The sequence below is a fragment of the Crinia signifera genome, chromosome 5, assembly GCF_055691185.1.
Source record: "Crinia signifera chromosome 5, ASM5569118v1, whole genome shotgun sequence".
Taxonomy (NCBI): Eukaryota; Metazoa; Chordata; class Amphibia; order Anura; family Myobatrachidae; genus Crinia; species Crinia signifera.
This window is the reverse complement of record NC_139221.1, coordinates 6,908,377-6,925,291: the sequence shown is the minus strand read 5'-3', so window position 1 is coordinate 6,925,291 and position 16,915 is coordinate 6,908,377. Positions and strand designations below refer to the sequence as shown.

At 50.8% G+C, this 16,915-nt stretch overlaps 1 protein-coding gene across 2 annotated transcripts in view; it reads right to left on the bottom strand.

Annotated features, from left to right (window-relative positions):
- The window catches only part of SCAP (SREBF chaperone), a 107,410-nt gene that overhangs the window by 78,812 nt on the left and 11,683 nt on the right, over positions 1-16,915 (bottom strand). The window contains exon 1 of one of the 2 annotated variants that reach the window (XM_083186585.1): positions 1,324-1,345. The exons of the other annotated variant lie outside the window; for it this stretch is intronic. The gene's annotated coding sequence lies outside the window, so the exon portion shown is untranslated. Of the gene's footprint in view, positions 1-1,323; positions 1,346-16,915 lie in introns of those variants that run through there. 2 annotated transcript variants of the gene reach the window in all.

Sequence of the window (16,915 nt, the reverse complement as noted above, 5' to 3'; positions counted from 1 at the left end):
TATTAGAGCCATCTGACTATACAACATGTACAGGTTATGTGTATATAACAGGGGCAGGACTATTAAGGGCTACAGTCTCCAACTGAGGACAGGAAATGCTGCTAATGTAATGGGAAGATGTGTGCTAGGGGCAGTGCATCACATTACAGTGACACACCCGGCATATATAACACACAGGTGTGATAATGGTGTGCAAGCTATTGAGCACTATACAGAGCTATGTCATCATTATTTATTTATTTATTTATTAACAGTTTCTTATATAGCGCATACATATTCTGCAGCGCTTTACAGAGCATAGTTATTAGCAAAAACACATAACGAATTACAGCACAAGACAGTTTAGGACAAGTACATGGTTAATATGGATAGTTGCATCAGTGGACAGGACACAGGATCAGGGTGGCAGAGGTTTATATATTCTAAGAAAGGCACATGAGGAGAGAGGGCCCTGCTCGTGAGAGCTTACATTCTAAAGGGGAGGGTTAGACAGACAGGGGTAACACAGAAGGGGAAGACGTGAGCATAAACAGTAGGTTAGGATGAGAGATGGTCGGGTTTTATGCAGGAGGGTGGGAAGAGTTCAGCTTAGTCCTTGATATTTTAAGTCTAAAAAAGAGCTGGGTCATCCAGGAGTAGACAGCAGAGAGACAGTTGGAGATATGAGTGAGGATAGAGGGAGAGCGATCAGGAGAGGAGCAGTAGATTTCAGTGTTATCAGCATAGATGTGATAGTGGAAGTGAGTGAGCAAATTAGCTCACCCAGATGATTATTCTGGTTCACTTCTTCTGGAAAATTCCTTCTTAGATGGACAAAACCAAGTGCACTGCAGGTGGGGCAGATGTAAAATGTGCAGAGAGAATTAGATTTGGGTGAGTTATTTTGTTTCTGTGCAGGGTACATACTGGCTGCTTTATTTTTACACTGCAATATAGATCTCACTTTGAAGTAAAACCCCACCCAAATCTAATTCTGTCTGCACATGTTACATCTGCCCCACCTGCAGTGCACATGGTTTTGTCCATCTAAGAAGGAATTTGTCAGAAGGAGTGAAGCAGAATAACCCCCCCAGAGAGGACGTATAGAGATAGAGAAGAAGAGGGCCAAGAAAAAATTTTTGGGGGACACCTAAAATCAATGGAAGAGCAGGACAGGTGAAGTCATTAGAGGTACAGCAGGGCATTTTCAAAACTGACAGTGCACATACAATTATTAACAGTGATAGTAAAAGGTGTTTGCAGATGTAATAATGATGATGTTATGGTTGAATATCCAGATTAAGTAGCCAGGAGTAGTATGTTGTGAGACTGAATTGAACTCACTCAAAGCAGTCTTTGGTTTTCTCACTTGTTGCTTCTGTCCTTCTGTTTCACTTCAGTGTAACGCCGGTATAACGCCACAGTTATATTTAAATTATGCCGCACTTCAAAACTATTATGCACACAGCCTATGTAATGACCATTAAATGCATCTGCACTCATTAATTGGACTTTCCCCACCCAATCCCAACCCCCCTACTATAATGAATGGTAATAAAATGGGCTTACATAAACATCCATGCATTCCAAGATAGCATGTGTCATTAAGAGTTATAAGATATTCCTCCCTTCACATAGGCAACAGAGATTTGCTTTTAACTTGCAAAATTAAGTTAGTCAAAAACACATTTCTGATATCTAAAGACATCTGGGAATGCCAGCACACCAGACAAGGATGCCCTGACATGCCAGGTTCATGGCATTTGCAGTCACCAGGTAGGTGGGGGGACACCTGAGTTACTATTACCTGTACACTGCACAATAGGTGACCTGTGCCATCAGCCAGTCCGCGCTGCACCTTGTACATACATGGGGGAATCACGCTTCATGCTGGATGCTGGCCAGGAGAGTAGTCGTGTAAATGACGTCATCCATACACTCTCACTGATTACCTATCAATCATTAATTCCAGAGAACACACTAATGTCCACAGATATCAGCAGACACCGTAACACCATCTGTATACGCACAGAAATATCTACAACCAGGGAACTATGAATGAGGGACGCCGTCAGTGACAAAGGAGTGCGCACCCCAGCGCGGTACAGAGAGGGGAGGAGGATACAGCGCGGTACAGAGAGGGGAGGAGGATACAGCGCGGTACAGAGAGGGGAGAAGATACAGCATGGTACAGAGAGGGGAGGAGGATACAGCGCGGTACAGAGAGGGGAGGAGGATACAGCGTGGTACAGAGAGGGGAGGAGGATACAGCGCGGTACAGAGAGGGGAGGAGGATACAGCGCGGTACAGAGAAGGGAGGAGGATACAGCACGGTACAGAGAGGGGAGGAGATACAGCGCGGGACAGAGAGGGGAGGAGATACAGCGCGGGACAGAGAGGGGAGGAGGATACAGCGCGGGACAGAGAGGGGAGGAGGATACAGCGCGGGACAGAGAGGGGAGGAGGATACAGCGCGGGACAGAGAGGGGAGGAGGATACAGCGCGGTACAGAGAGGGGAGGAGGATACAGCGCGGGACAGAGAGGGGAGGAGGATACAGCGCGGGACAGAGAGGGGAGGAGGATACAGCGCGGGACAGAGAGGGGAGGAGGATACAGCGCGGGACAGAGAGGGGAGGAGGATACAGCGCCGGACAGAGAGGGGAGGAGGATACAGCGCCGGACAGAGAGGGGAGGAGGATACAGCGCGGGACAGAGAGGGGAGGAGGATACAGCGCGAGACAGAGAGGGGAGGAGGATATAGCGGGACAGAGAGGGGAGGAGGATACAGCGCGGGACAGAGAGGGGAGGAGGATACAGCGCGGGACAGAGAAGGGAGGAGGATACAGCGCGGGACAGAGAGGGGAGGAGGATACAGCGCGGGACAGAGAGGGGAGGAGGATACAGCGCGAGACAGAGAGGGGAGGAGGATATAGCGGGACAGAGAGGGGAGGAGGATACAGCGCAGGACAGAGAGGGGAGGAGGATACAGCGCGGGACAGAGAGGGGAGGAGGATACAGCGCGGGACAGAGAGGGGAGGAGGATACAGCGCGAGACAGAGAGGGGAGGAGGATATAGCGGGACAGAGAGGGGAGGAGGATACAGCGCGGGACAGAGAGGGGAGGAGGATACAGCGCGGGACAGAGAAGGGAGGAGGATACAGCGCGGGACAGAGAGGGGAGGAGGATACAGCGCGGGACAGAGAGGGGAGGAGGATACAGCGCGAGACAGAGAGGGGAGGAGGATATAGCGGGACAGAGAGGGGAGGAGGATACAGCGCAGGACAGAGAGGGGAGGAGGATACAGCGCGGGACAGAGAGGGGAGGAGGATACAGCGCGAGACAGAGAGGGGAGGAGGATATAGCGGGACAGAGAGGGGAGGAGGATACAGCGCGGTACAGAGAGAGGAGGAGGATATAGCGGGACATAGAGGGAAGGAGGATACAGCACGGGACAGAGAGGGGAGGAGGATATAGCGGGACAGAGAGGGGAGGAGGATACAGCGTGGTACAGAGAGGGGAGGAGGATACAGCGCGGGACAGAGAAGGGAGGAGGATACAGCGCGGGACAGAGAGGGGAGGAGGATACAGCGCGGGACAGAGAGGGGAGGAGGATACAGCGCGGGACAGAGAGGGGAGGAGAATACAGCGCGGGACAGAGAGGGGAGGAGGATACAGCGCGAGACAGAGAGGGGAGGAGGATATAGCGGGACAGAGAGGGGAGGAGGATACAGCGCGGGACAGAGAGGGGAGGAGGATACAGCGCGGGACAGAGAGGGGAGGAGGATACAGCGCGGGACAGAGAGGGGAGGAGGATACAGCGCGGGACAGAGAAGGGAGGAGGATACAGCGCGGGACAGAGAGGGGAGGAGGATACAGCGCGGGACAGAGAGGGGAGGAGGATACAGCGCGAGACAGAGAGGGGAGGAGGATATAGCGCAGTACAGAGAGGGGAGGAGGATACAGCGCCGGACAGAGAGGGGAGGAGGATACAGCGCGGGACAGAGAGGGGAGGAGGATACAGCGCGAGACAGAGAGGGGAGGAGGATATAGCGGGACAGAGAGGGGAGGAGGATACAGCGCGGTACAGAGAGAGGAGGAGGATATAGCGGGACATAGAGGGAAGGAGGATACAGCACGGGACAGAGAGGGGAGGAGGATATAGCGGGACAGAGAGGGGAGGAGGATACAGCGTGGTACAGAGAGGGGAGGAGGATACAGCGCGGGACAGAGAAGGGAGGAGGATACAGCGCGGGACAGAGAGGGGAGGAGGATACAGCGCGGGACAGAGAGGGGAGGAGGATACAGCGCGGGACAGAGAGGGGAGGAGGATACAGCGCGGGACAGAGAGGGGAGGAGGATACAGCGCGAGACAGAGAGGGGAGGAGGATATAGCGGGACAGAGAGGGGAGGAGGATACAGCGCGGGACAGAGAGGGGAGGAGGATACAGCGCGGGACAGAGAGGGGAGGAGGATACAGCGCGGGACAGAGAGGGGAGGAGGATACAGCGCGGGACAGAGAAGGGAGGAGGATACAGCGCGGGACAGAGAGGGGAGGAGGATACAGCGCGGGACAGAGAGGGGAGGAGGATACAGCGCGAGACAGAGAGGGGAGGAGGATATAGCGGGACAGAGAGGGGAGGAGGATACAGCGCGGGACAGAGAGGGGAGGAGGATACAGCGCGGGACAGAGAGGGGAGGAGGATACAGCGCGAGACAGAGAGGGGAGGAGGATATAGCGGGACAGAGAGGGGAGGAGGATACAGCGCGGTACAGAGAGAGGAGGAGGATATAGCGGGACATAGAGGGAAGGAGGATACAGCACGGGACAGAGAAGGGAGGAGGATATAGCGGGACAGAGAGGGGAGGAGGATACAGCGCGGGACAGAGAGGGGAGGAGGATACATCGGTACAGATCGGGAAGAGGACACTGCAATACATATCAGGAGGCGGATACAGCGCAGTACAGAGAGGGGAGGAGGATACAGTGGTACAGAGAGGGGAGGAGGATACAGCGCGGGACAGAGAGGGGAGGAGGATACAGCGCGGGACAGAGAAGGGAGGAGGATACAGCGCAGTACAAAGAGGGGAGGAGGATACAGCGCGGGACAGAGAGGGGAGGAGGATACAGCGCAGGACAGAGAAGGGAGGAGGATACAGCGTGGGACAGAGAAGGGAGGAGGATACAGCGCAGTACAGAGAGGGGAGGAGGATACAGTGGTACAGAGAGGGGAGGAGGATACAGCGCAGGACAGAGAAGGGAGGAGGATACAGCGCGGGACAGAGAGGGGAGGAGGATACAGCACGGGACAGAGAGGGGAGGAGTATACAGCGCGGGACAGAGAAGGGAGGAGGATACAGTGCGGGACAGAGAGGGGAGGAGGATACAGCGCAGGACAGAGAGGGGAGGAGGATACAGCGCAGGACAGAGAGGGGAGGAGGATACAGCGCGGGACAGAGAGGGGAGGAGGATATAGCGGGACAGAGAGGGGAGGAGGATACAGCGCAGGACAGAGAGGGGAGGAGGATACAGCGGTATAGAGAGGGAGGAGGACACAGCGGTACAGATCGGGAAGAGGACACCGCTGTACATATCGGGAGGAGGATACAGCGCAGTACAGAGAGGGGAGGAGGATACAGTGGTACAGAGAGGGAGGAGGACACCGAGGTACAGATGGGGAGGAGGACGTAGCTGGCTGCGGTAACGGATTTCATTATTTTTTGCTATTAGCCCATGGCTAATACACAGGACTGTTATGATTACTGACTTATGTAAGATACAGAACAATATCAGATACAAAAGAGTCCTGTTGTAGGGTGGTTTTCACTCCATAAGGATAATACCTTAGGGACGGACATTCACTGAAATATGGCAGCAACCAGTGACGTCCTAAGAATGAGTCCTACATATAATAACTGATCAAAGAAAATCACTATAGAACAGATAAAACATTAAGCCGTTATGGAACTAGTAGTTCCCCTGTATAAATCTAGGTCTTGGCAAGGGAGACATTACCCAGCACAGTTAGATTTAGGGATAACATCATCAGCCATCAGCATTTAGTCCCTACAAATGGCGCAACTTATGGACTTACAATGTCCTTATTTTCCTTACACGTTATGTTATTGGGTTTTTATTTCCGCAGAAGTGTAAAACCTTAAACACTACATTTACAAAAAGCAGACAGCGGACATATTCTCCACATAACGCACAGCACGTACCCATAATGCATTTCCAGTGATGACATGTCTCCGTAACTTCATTAGAGATGGTTACGGCAGAGTGCATCTGTGTGACTGCCGAGGCCTAATGGGAATAAGGGACTAGAAGTCCTAGCAACACACCGATCAGTGTAGCAGGAAGCATCAGTCCAGTCTGGAATATCTGTACCTACAGTATAAGTCACACACAGCGGTAAACGACACGCAGAGTGAGGCACGAGGCACTGTAACACATGCAGCCTCATCTTATTATGGTTTCCTACTGATAAGCACTATGAAATAAGACAGCATTATATAAATACAAATAGGGACGGTCGAGCATGATATGACAGAGCAGACCGGGTGCTGGTGGGCCCCGAGCAAGCAGGGATCACGTGCCAACAGGGTCCCGGCTCTATGTGCAGCAGATCAGCGGGTATTCCCATGGGAATCAGAGGCACAGGGTCAGGAAGGGTCCGTCTCCTTCTCCATCCCCCCTAGCCCCCCCCCCCCCCATACACCAGCACCTCTCTGACAAGGAGGAAACTAGAACAGAACCCCAGCCACTATGACAGATCTGTGTTCCCATGTGAGATGCCCAGAGGGAGAGGCTGAACTTTCACCCAGGCCATTCCTCACAGCCCACTGCCACATAAATATTCCTTCCTCCAACCACATGGCTGCTAGCCTGGGTGTGCAGAGTGGTATAGAACCATATTCTGGTGTAATAGCAGGTCATACTCGCCTACCTGACCCTCTCCATGCGGGACACAATGCTCTGCTCCTGGGCTTCCCTGGTAATGTATGATTGCCAGCACCTGTGGTGACACCTTTCTTATCAGTTACCCAGCTACCCACAGGTGCTGGCAATCCTACATTATCCATACCTCCCAGCATGCCCCTCTCCAGGAGGACACAATGCTCTGCTCCTGGGCTTCCCTGGTAATGTATGATTGCCAGCACCTGTGGTGACACCTTTCTTATCAGTTACCTAGCTCCCCACAGGTGCTGGCAATCCTACATTATCCATACCTCCCAGCATGCCCCTCTCCAGGAGGACACAATGCTCTGCTCCTGGGCTTCCCTGGTAATGTAGGATTACCAGCATCTGTGGTGACACCTTTCTTATCAGTTACCTAGCTCCCCACAGGTGCTGGCAATCCTACATTATCCATACCTCCCAGCATGCCCCTCTCCAGGAGGACACAATGCTCTGCTCCTGGGCTTCCCTGGTAATGTATGATTGCCAGCACCTGTGGTGACACCTTTCTTATCAGTTACCCAGCTACCCACAGGTGCTGGCAATCCTACATTATCCATACCTCCCAGCATGCCCCTCTCCAGGAGGACACAATGCTCTGCTCCTGGGCTTCCCTGGTAATGTATGATTGCCAGCACCTGTGGTGACACCTTTCTTATCAGTTACCCAGCTCCCCACAGGTGCTGGCAATCATACATTATCCATACCTCCCAGCATGCCCCTCTCCAGGAGGACACAATGCTCTGCTCCTGGGCTTCCCTGGTAATGTATGATTGCCAGCACCTGTGGTGACACCTTTCTTATCAGTTACCTAGCTCCCCACAGGTGCTGGCAATCCTACATTATCAATACCTCCCAGCATGCCCCTCTCCAGGAGGACACAATGCTCTGCTCCTGGGCTTCCCTGGTAATGTATGATTGCCAGCACCTGTGGTGACACCTTTCTTATCAGTTACCTAGCTCCCCACAGGTGCTGGCAATCATACATTATCCATACCTCCCAGCATGCCCCTCTCCAGGAGGACACAATGCTCTGTTCCTGGGCTTCCCTGGTAATGTATGATTGCCAGCACCTGTGGTGACACCTTTCTAATCAGTTACCCAGCTCCCCACAGGTGCTGGCAATCCTACATTATCCATACCTCCCAGCATGCCCCTCTCCAGGAGGACACAATGCTCTGCTCCTGGGCTTCCCTGGTAATGTATGATTGCCAGCACCTGTGGTGACACCGTTCTTATCAGTTACCTAACTCCCCACAGGTGCTGGCAATCATATATTATCCATACCTCCCAGCATGCCCCTCTCCAGGAGGACACAATGCTCTGCTCCTGGGCTTCCCTGGTAATGTATGATTGCCAGCACCTGTGGTGACACCGTTCTTATCAGTTACCTAACTCCCCACAGGTGCTGGCAATCATACATTATCCATACCTCCCAGCATGCCCCTCTCCAGGAGGACACAATGGAGGACACATGGAGGGATATACACTCTACAGGAAAGACAGGGAAAATAGAAGGGGCGGGGGTGTGTGCCTATATGTAAATAATAACTTAACATCATGTGAGAAAAATATGAGCACAGACCTGGAAGACGACAACTCGGAGACAGTGTGGGCAGAGATAACCGACAATAATAAGAAACCAAAAAACAAATTTATAATAGGGGTATGCTATAGACCACCAAATATAAATGAAAGGGAAGAGTCTCTTCTTTTAAACCAAATCAAACAAGCATCAAATCAGGGTCAGGTATTAATTATGGGGGATTTTAATTTACCCGACATTGATTGGGAAAACGAAACAGGTAAATCAGCAAGAAGCAATGGGTTCTTAAGCTTACTTAAAGACCAGTTTATTACACAAACGGTAGAAACTCCAACTCGTGATGAGGCACTCTTGGACTTAGTATTAACAAATAACACAGACTTAGTTTCAAACACAAAAGTAATTGAACAATTAGGGAACAGTGATCACAATATGGTTTCACTGGAAATCAACTTCAGTAAATTACATCAAAAAGGATCTGCAAAAATACTAAACTTCAGAAAAGCGAACTTTGAATTATTCAGGGAAGCCCTAACAGGAATTGGGTGGGAAACGGTTATGGAGGGAAAAAATGCAGAGGAAATGTGGGATACTCTAAAAAAGGTGCTTGATTCACTAACTATTGAATACATTCCTAAAGTAACTAAAGGTAAATTCAACAAAAAAAAGCCACCATGGTTGGACAAAGAAGTAAGGTCAGCTATCAACAATAAAACCAGAGCCTTTAAATTCTATAAAAATAACTTGAATGAGGAGGCATTCGCAAAATACAAAGAATCAAACAAAACTTGTAAAGGGGTAATCAAAGCAGCTAAAATATTATATGAAGAGTGCATAGCCACTGAAAGCAAAAACAACCCAAAGAAATTTTTTAAACGTTTAATTAAGGAAAACATAGGCCCACTAACTGATACTAGTGGAAAAAGTGTTACTGAGGACAAGGGAAAAGCAAAACTGTTAAATGAGTTCTTCTCATCAGTATTTACTAAGGGAGAGCAGACTGTGGAACGAACATTTACCACAAACGGGACAAATAAGCCAGATCTCATTGTGGATTTCACGCCGAAAGAAATAATACTGAGGCTAAGCAAACTCAAAACAAATAAGTCACCAGGGCCAGATGGGATTCATCCGAGGGTATTAATGGAATTAAGGGATGAACTAGCTACCCCCCTACATTATATCTTTAGCAAGTCACTATCGTCAGGTATAGTACCAAAAGATTGGAGAATAGCAGAGGTAGTGCCAATATTCAAAAAAGGAAAAAAGGAAGATCCAGCTAATTACAGACCCGTTAGTTTAACATCAATTGTGGGTAAACTATTTGAAGGATTTTTAAGGGATGGTATCTGGGAATATTTAGATCATCACCTTCTACTCAGTACTAACCAACATGGGTTCGTGAAAAATCGTTCATGCCAAACTAATCTACTAGGGTTCGATGAAGAGGTTAGCAAAAACCTCGATAATGGAAATGCTGTAGATGTGATTTTCCTAGATTTTGCTAAAGCATTTGATACTGTCCCACACAAGAGATTGATTAATAAAATGGAGAACCTAGGATTGGGTGAAAATATCTGCAGATGGGTAGGGAATTGGCTATGTAATAGAGAACAAAGAGTGGTTGTGAATGGTGCCGTATCAGATATGATACCGGTACTAAGTGGAGTGCCCCAGGGTTCGGTTTTGGGGCCCATTTTGTTTAACATTTTTATTAACGATATTGGGATAGGGTTACTCAGCAATGTATCCATCTTTGCGGACGATACAAAACTTAGCAAAGTCATCAAATCACCAGAAGATGTCACCATGCTTCAAAATGATCTTGCAATTCTAGATGAGTGGGCAAAAAAATGGAAGATGAGGTTCAATGTAGATAAATGCAAGGTTATGCACCTTGGGAGACACAACCAGTGTGCAAGTTACAACCTTAGCGGAGAGGAACTGGGTAATTCCATACTTGAAAAGGATCTAGGAGTCCAAATAGACAGCAATCTAGGATGTAGTGCCCATTGTAATGTAGCTACAAAAAAGGCCAACAAAATTCTGGCATGTATTAAAAGGGGAATGGAAACTAGGGACTCAAGGGTAATTATGCCACTATATAAAGCATTGGTGAGACCTCACCTAGAGTACGGAGTACAGTTCTGGGCCCCACACTATAAAAAGGACATCATAGAATTAGAAAAAGTCCAAAGGCGTGCAACAAAGCTTATTAGGGGAATGGAGAATTTAAGCTACGGGGAGAGATTAAGCAATTTGGGACTATTTACATTAGAAAAGAGACGTTTAAGGGGGGACATGCTCAACATGTACAAGTATATCAAGGGCCAATATAAGGAACTGTCACACACCCTATTTTCTACTAGAAAGGAATCTAGGACGCGAGGGCATGAGTATAGATTAGAAGAAAAAAGATTTCATTCAGCTAGTAGAAAGAATTTCTTTACGGTCAGAACAGTCAAACTCTGGAACTCTCTTCCCAGAGAGGTGGTAACGGCTGGCTCATTAAATGCGTTCAAGGCAAAGTTGGACAAACATTTACTGGAGAAAAACATCCATGGGTACAAATAAGAAATATAATTTGTCTGTAAAATACCAGAACCTACCAAATCAGCAATGGATATCTATACCAGGTTGAACTAGATGGACGCAAGTCTTTTTTCAGCCTTACCTACTATGTAACTATGTAACAATGCTCTGTTCCTGGGCTTCCCTGGTAATGTATGATTGCCAGCACCTGTGGTGACACCTTTCTTATCAGTTACCTAGCTCCCCACAGGTGCTGGCAATCATACATTATCCATACCTCCCAGCATGCCCCTCTCCAGGAGGACACAATGCTCTGTTCCTGGGCTTCCCTGGTAATGTAGGATTGCCAGCACCTGTGGTGACACCGTTCTTATCAGTTACCTAACTCCCCACAGGTGCTGGCAATCATACATTATCCATACCTCCCAGCATGCCCCTCTCCAGGAGGACACAATGCTCTGTTCCTGGGCTTCCCTGGTAATGTAGGATTGCCAGCACCTGTGGTGACACCGTTCTTATCAGTTACCTAACTCCCCACAGGTGCTGGCAATCATACATTATCCATACCTCCCAGCATGTCTCTCTCCAGGAGGACACAGTGCTCTGTTCCTGGGCTTCCCTGGTAATGTATGATTGCCAGCATCTGTGGTGACACCTTTCTAATCAGTTACCTAGCTCCCCACAGGTGCTGGCAATCATACATTATCCATACCTCCCAGCATGCCTCTCTCCAGGAGGACACAATGCTCTGCTCCTGGGCTTCCCTGGTAATGTATGATTGCCAGCACCTGTGGTGAAACACCTTTCTTATCAGTTACCTAGCTCACCACAGGTGCTGGCAATCATACATTATACATACCTCCCAGCATGCCCCTCTCCAGGAGGACACAGTGCTCTGCTCCTGGGCTTCCCTGGTAATGTATGATTGCCAGCACCTGTGGTTACACCTTTCTTATCAGTTACCTAGCTCCCCACAGGTGCTGGCAATCCTACATTATCCATACCTCCCAGCATGCCCCTCTCCAGGAGGACACAATGCTCTGTTACTGGGCTTCCCTGGTAATGTATGATTGCCAGCACCTGTGGTGACACCTTTCTTATCAGTTACCTAACTTCCCACAGGTGCTGGCAATCATACATTATCCATACCTCCCAGCATGCCCCTCTCCAGGAGGACACAATGCTCTGTTCCTGGGCTTCCCTGGTAATGTATGATTGCCAGCACCTGTGGTGACACCTTTCTTATCAGTTACCCAGCTCCCCACAGGTGCTGGCAATCATACATTATCCATACCTCCCAGCATGCCCCTCTCCAGGAGGACACAATGCTCTGTTCCTGGGCTTCCCGGGTAATGTAGGATTGCCAGCACCTGTGGTGACACCTTTCTTATCAGTTACCTAGCTCCCCACAGGTGCTGGCAATCATACATTATCCATACCTCCCAGCATGTCCCTCTCCAGGACACAATGCTCTGTTCCTGGGCTTCCCTGGTAATGTATGATTGCCAGCACCTGTGGTGACACCTTTCTTATCAGTTACCTAGCTCCCCACAGGTGCTGCCAATCATACATTATCCATACCTCCCAGCATGCCCCTCTCCAGGAGGACACAATGCTCTGTTCCTGGGCTTCCCTGGTAATGTATGATTACCAGCACCTGTGGTGACACCTTTCTTATCAGTTACCTAGCTCCCCACAGGTGCTGGCAATCCTACATTATCCATACCTCCCAGCATGCCCCTCTCCAGGAGGACACAATGCTCTGTCCCTGGGCTTCCCTGGTAATGTATGATTGCCAGCACCTGTGGTGACACCTTTCTTATCAGTTACCCAGCTCCCCACAGGTGATGGCAATCCTACATTACCAGGGAAGTCCAGGAACAGAGAATTGTCTCCCTCATGGAGAGGGTCAGGTAGGCATGTATGAATATACTGTGTGTGCATGCGGGGCCGGTGGTACAACAATATAATTATATCACTCATCCACTAATAACCCCGTTCTGGTAACTGAACACAACGCAGGAGGGTCTCTGTAGGATTTTAGCAGGACCCAGGCTTCATGGTTCTTCATCACTTCACCCTGCAACTTTCAAAACCCACCAATTCCTCTCCTTTGCCACAGGCGTCACTCTCCGCTGTGTTGTTTCTAGCACAGTGTGGTCTGTATTTCAGCACTGATATGCAGACCGTGCAGCAAGAGGAACTGCACTGGTTTTGGGAGATGCAGGGTGCTAGCACGAACACTAATATTTATTTAAAGCTACGGTGCCCAACGCCAGCAAGTCAATTGGAAATAAGGCTTAGCGCTGACCGGTCTATCTGATAATAGCCGGCTGTGCGAGGGTTAACCCCTCCAGTGCAGAGCCGGCATCAGGGCTGGGACAAGGTCACGGGCAGCTTTGGCAATGGGTCCCTGTATTAACCTCGCCGCGCAGGATGTGTCCTTACACTACCTCCCAAAATAATATATCTGGCACACACCAAAAGAGAAGGGAGATTAGGCAAAATTCCTTCCCTCTTATCCGATCACAAAGGCGGAATTCAGCAGGAGCCATCGGAAAATACAGGGCCTGTCCCGGTGTACAGGGAGCTGATACTCTAATGTGGGAGCCTGCAATAATCCGCGGCATAGGAATATGGCACTGCCCATACGCCCGGGGTATAATGTGGGAGCCTGCAATAACCCGCGGCACATAGGAATATGGCACTGCCCATACGCTCCGGGTATAATGTGGGAGCCTGCAATAATCCGCGGCACATAGGAATATGGCACTGCCCATACGCCCGGGGTATAATGTGGGAGCCTGCAATAACCCACGGCACATAGAAATACGGCACTGCCCATACGCTCCGGGTATAATGTGGGAGCCTGCAATAACCCGCGGCACGTAGGAATATGGCACTTCCCATACGCTCCGGGTATAATGTGGCAGCTGTGGCTCCGAGTCTGTGGCATGGAAGAAAGGGAGTGTCAATGACTTCAGCCTCAGGGAACCAAGGCGCCAATATAAATATATTTAACAGAGATATGGAAAGTGTTTTGGGTTTCGCGGGAACAATCAGGTCAGAGGTCGGTCCACGTGGCGCGTTCACTCCAGCAACTAGTCAGCAAGGGGGCAGGTTTTCATGTTGAAGGGCAAAATGTTAAACGATAGGTATCCAAATACGCCCCCCTCATGGATTATGTGCATGGTGCTACAATGGACATTAGAATAATAAATATTGTCCTTGCATGCCCGGTCAATGCCAGCCCACCACAGTTGGGCTCTGATCCAGCAGCACCAGTCGCCAAGGGTATAACAACAACAGCTAGGACGCTATTAATCAGACTCCAGGAGGCCGTGCACTCACTAATACACGAGAAGAGCGGGCACACTCACTAATACGCGAGAAGAGCGGGCGCACTCACTAATACGCGAGAAGAGCGGGTGCACTCACTAATACGCGAGAAGAGCGGGCGCGCTCACTAATACACGAGAAGAGCGGGCACACTCACTAATACGCGAGAAGAGCGGGCGCACTCACTAATACACGAGAAGAGTGGGTGCACTCACTAATACACGAGAAGAGCGGGCGCACTCACTAATACACGAGAAGAGCGGGCACACTCACTAATACGCGAGAAGAGCGGGCGCACTCACTAATACGCGAGAAGAGCGGGTGCACTCACTAATACGCGATAAGAGCGGGCGCACTCACTAATACAAGAGAAGAGCGGGCGCACTCACTAATACGCGATAAGAGCGGGTGCACTCACTAATACGCGAGAAGAGCGGGCGCGCTCACTAATACGCGAGAAGAGTGGGCGCGCTCACTAATACACGAGAAGAGTGGGCGCGCTCACTAATACGTGAGAAGAGTGGGCGCACTCACTAATACGCGAGAAGAGTGGGCACACTCACTAATACGCGAGAAGAGCGGGCGCACTCACCAATACGCGAGAAGAGTGGGCGCACTCACCAATACGCGAGAAGAGCGGGCGCACTCACTAATACGCGAGAAGAGCGGGCGCACTCACTAATACGCGAGAAGAGCGGGCGCACTCACTAATACGCGAGAAGAGCGGGCGCACTCACTAATACACGAGAAGAGCGGGCGCACTCACTAATACACGAGAAGAGTGGGCGCACTCACTAATACGCGAGTAATGGATAGACACCGTCTAGTAACATATTCGACAGGTCCACCCCACAAAGTCGCCATGGTCACCATCCCCGTGAGCCACAGCTGTGAAGAGTAACCTGTGCCAAGCACAGTGGTGGCAGCCAAGGCACCTTGCCCAGAGAAGCGGCCCACTGGGGTGTAGATATTCACTAATCGTGGTCACAGACACTGAAATGGCCTTCCAACCCTATAGACCAGGCATGGCAAAACTGCGGCCCTCCAGCTGCTGGACATTAGAATAATAAATATTGTCCTTGCATGCCCGGTCAATGCCAGCCCACCACAGTTGGGCTCTGATCCAGCAGCACCAGTCGCCAAGGGTATAACAACAACAGCTAGGACGCTATTAATCAGACTCCAGGAGGCCGTGCACTCACGATACACGAGAAGAGTGGGTGCACTCACTAATACACGAGAAGAGCGGGCGCACTCACTAATACGCGAGAAGAGCGGGCGCACTCACTAATACACGAGAAGAGTGGGTGCACTCACTAATACACGAGAAGAGCGGGCGCACTCACTAATACACGAGAAGAGCGGGTGCACTCACTAATACGCGATAAGAGCGGGCGCACTCACTAATACGCGATAAGAGCGGGCGCACTCACTAATACGCGAGAAGAGCGGGTGCACTCACTAATACGCGAGAAGAGCGGGCGCGCTCACTAATACGCGAGAAGAGTGGGCGCGCTCACTAATACACGAGAAGAGTGGGCGCGCTCACTAATACGTGAGAAGAGTGGGCGCACTCACCAATACACGAGAAGAGCGGGCGCACTCACTAATACGCGAGAAGAGTGGGCGCACTCACCAATACGCGAGAAGAGCGGGCGCACTCACTAATACGCGAGAAGAGCGGGCGCACTCACTAATACGCGAGAAGAGCGGGCGCACTCACTAATACGCGAGAAGAGCGGGCGCACTCACTAATACACGAGAAGAGTGGGCGCACTCACTAATACGCGAGTAATGGATAGACACCGTCTAGTAACATATTCGACAGGTCCACCCCACAAAGTCGCCATGGTCACCATCCCCGTGAGCCACAGCTGTGAAGAGTAACCTGTGCCAAGCACAGTGGTGGCAGCCAAGGCACCTTGCCCAGAGAAGCGGCCCACTGGGGTGTAGATATTCACTAATCGTGGTCACAGACACTGAAATGGCCTTCCAACCCTATAGACCAGGCATGGCAAAACTGCGGCCCTCCAGCTGCTGTGAAACTACACATCCCAGCATGCCTTGCCATAGTTTTAGCATTCGCTAATAGCAGGGCAAGGCATGATGGGCCATGTAGTTTTGCCACTGTTGGAGGGCCATAGTTTGGCCATGCCTGTGGGGTGTGTGGGGTGGTGTGAATGGGGCTACAGTGCAGGAGATGCCACCTGGGGGTAGGAGAGGGCAGCGCTTCTTGCAGTGCCCAGTGCAGGAGATGGGGGGTAGGGGGAGGCAGCGCCCAGTGCAGGAGATGGAGGTAGGGGGAGGCAGAGCCCAGTGCAGGAGATGGGGGGTAGGGGGAGGCAGCACCCAGTGCAGGAGATGGGGGGTAGGGGGAGGCAGCACCCAGTGCAGGAGATGGGGGGTAGGGGGAGGCAGCACCCAGTGCAGGAGATGGGGGGTAGGGGGAGGCAGCACCCAGTGCAGGAGATGGGGGGTAGGGGGAGGCAGCACCCAGTGCAGGAGATGGGGGGTAGGGGGAGGCAGCACCCAGTGCAGGAGATGGGGGGTAGGGGGAGGC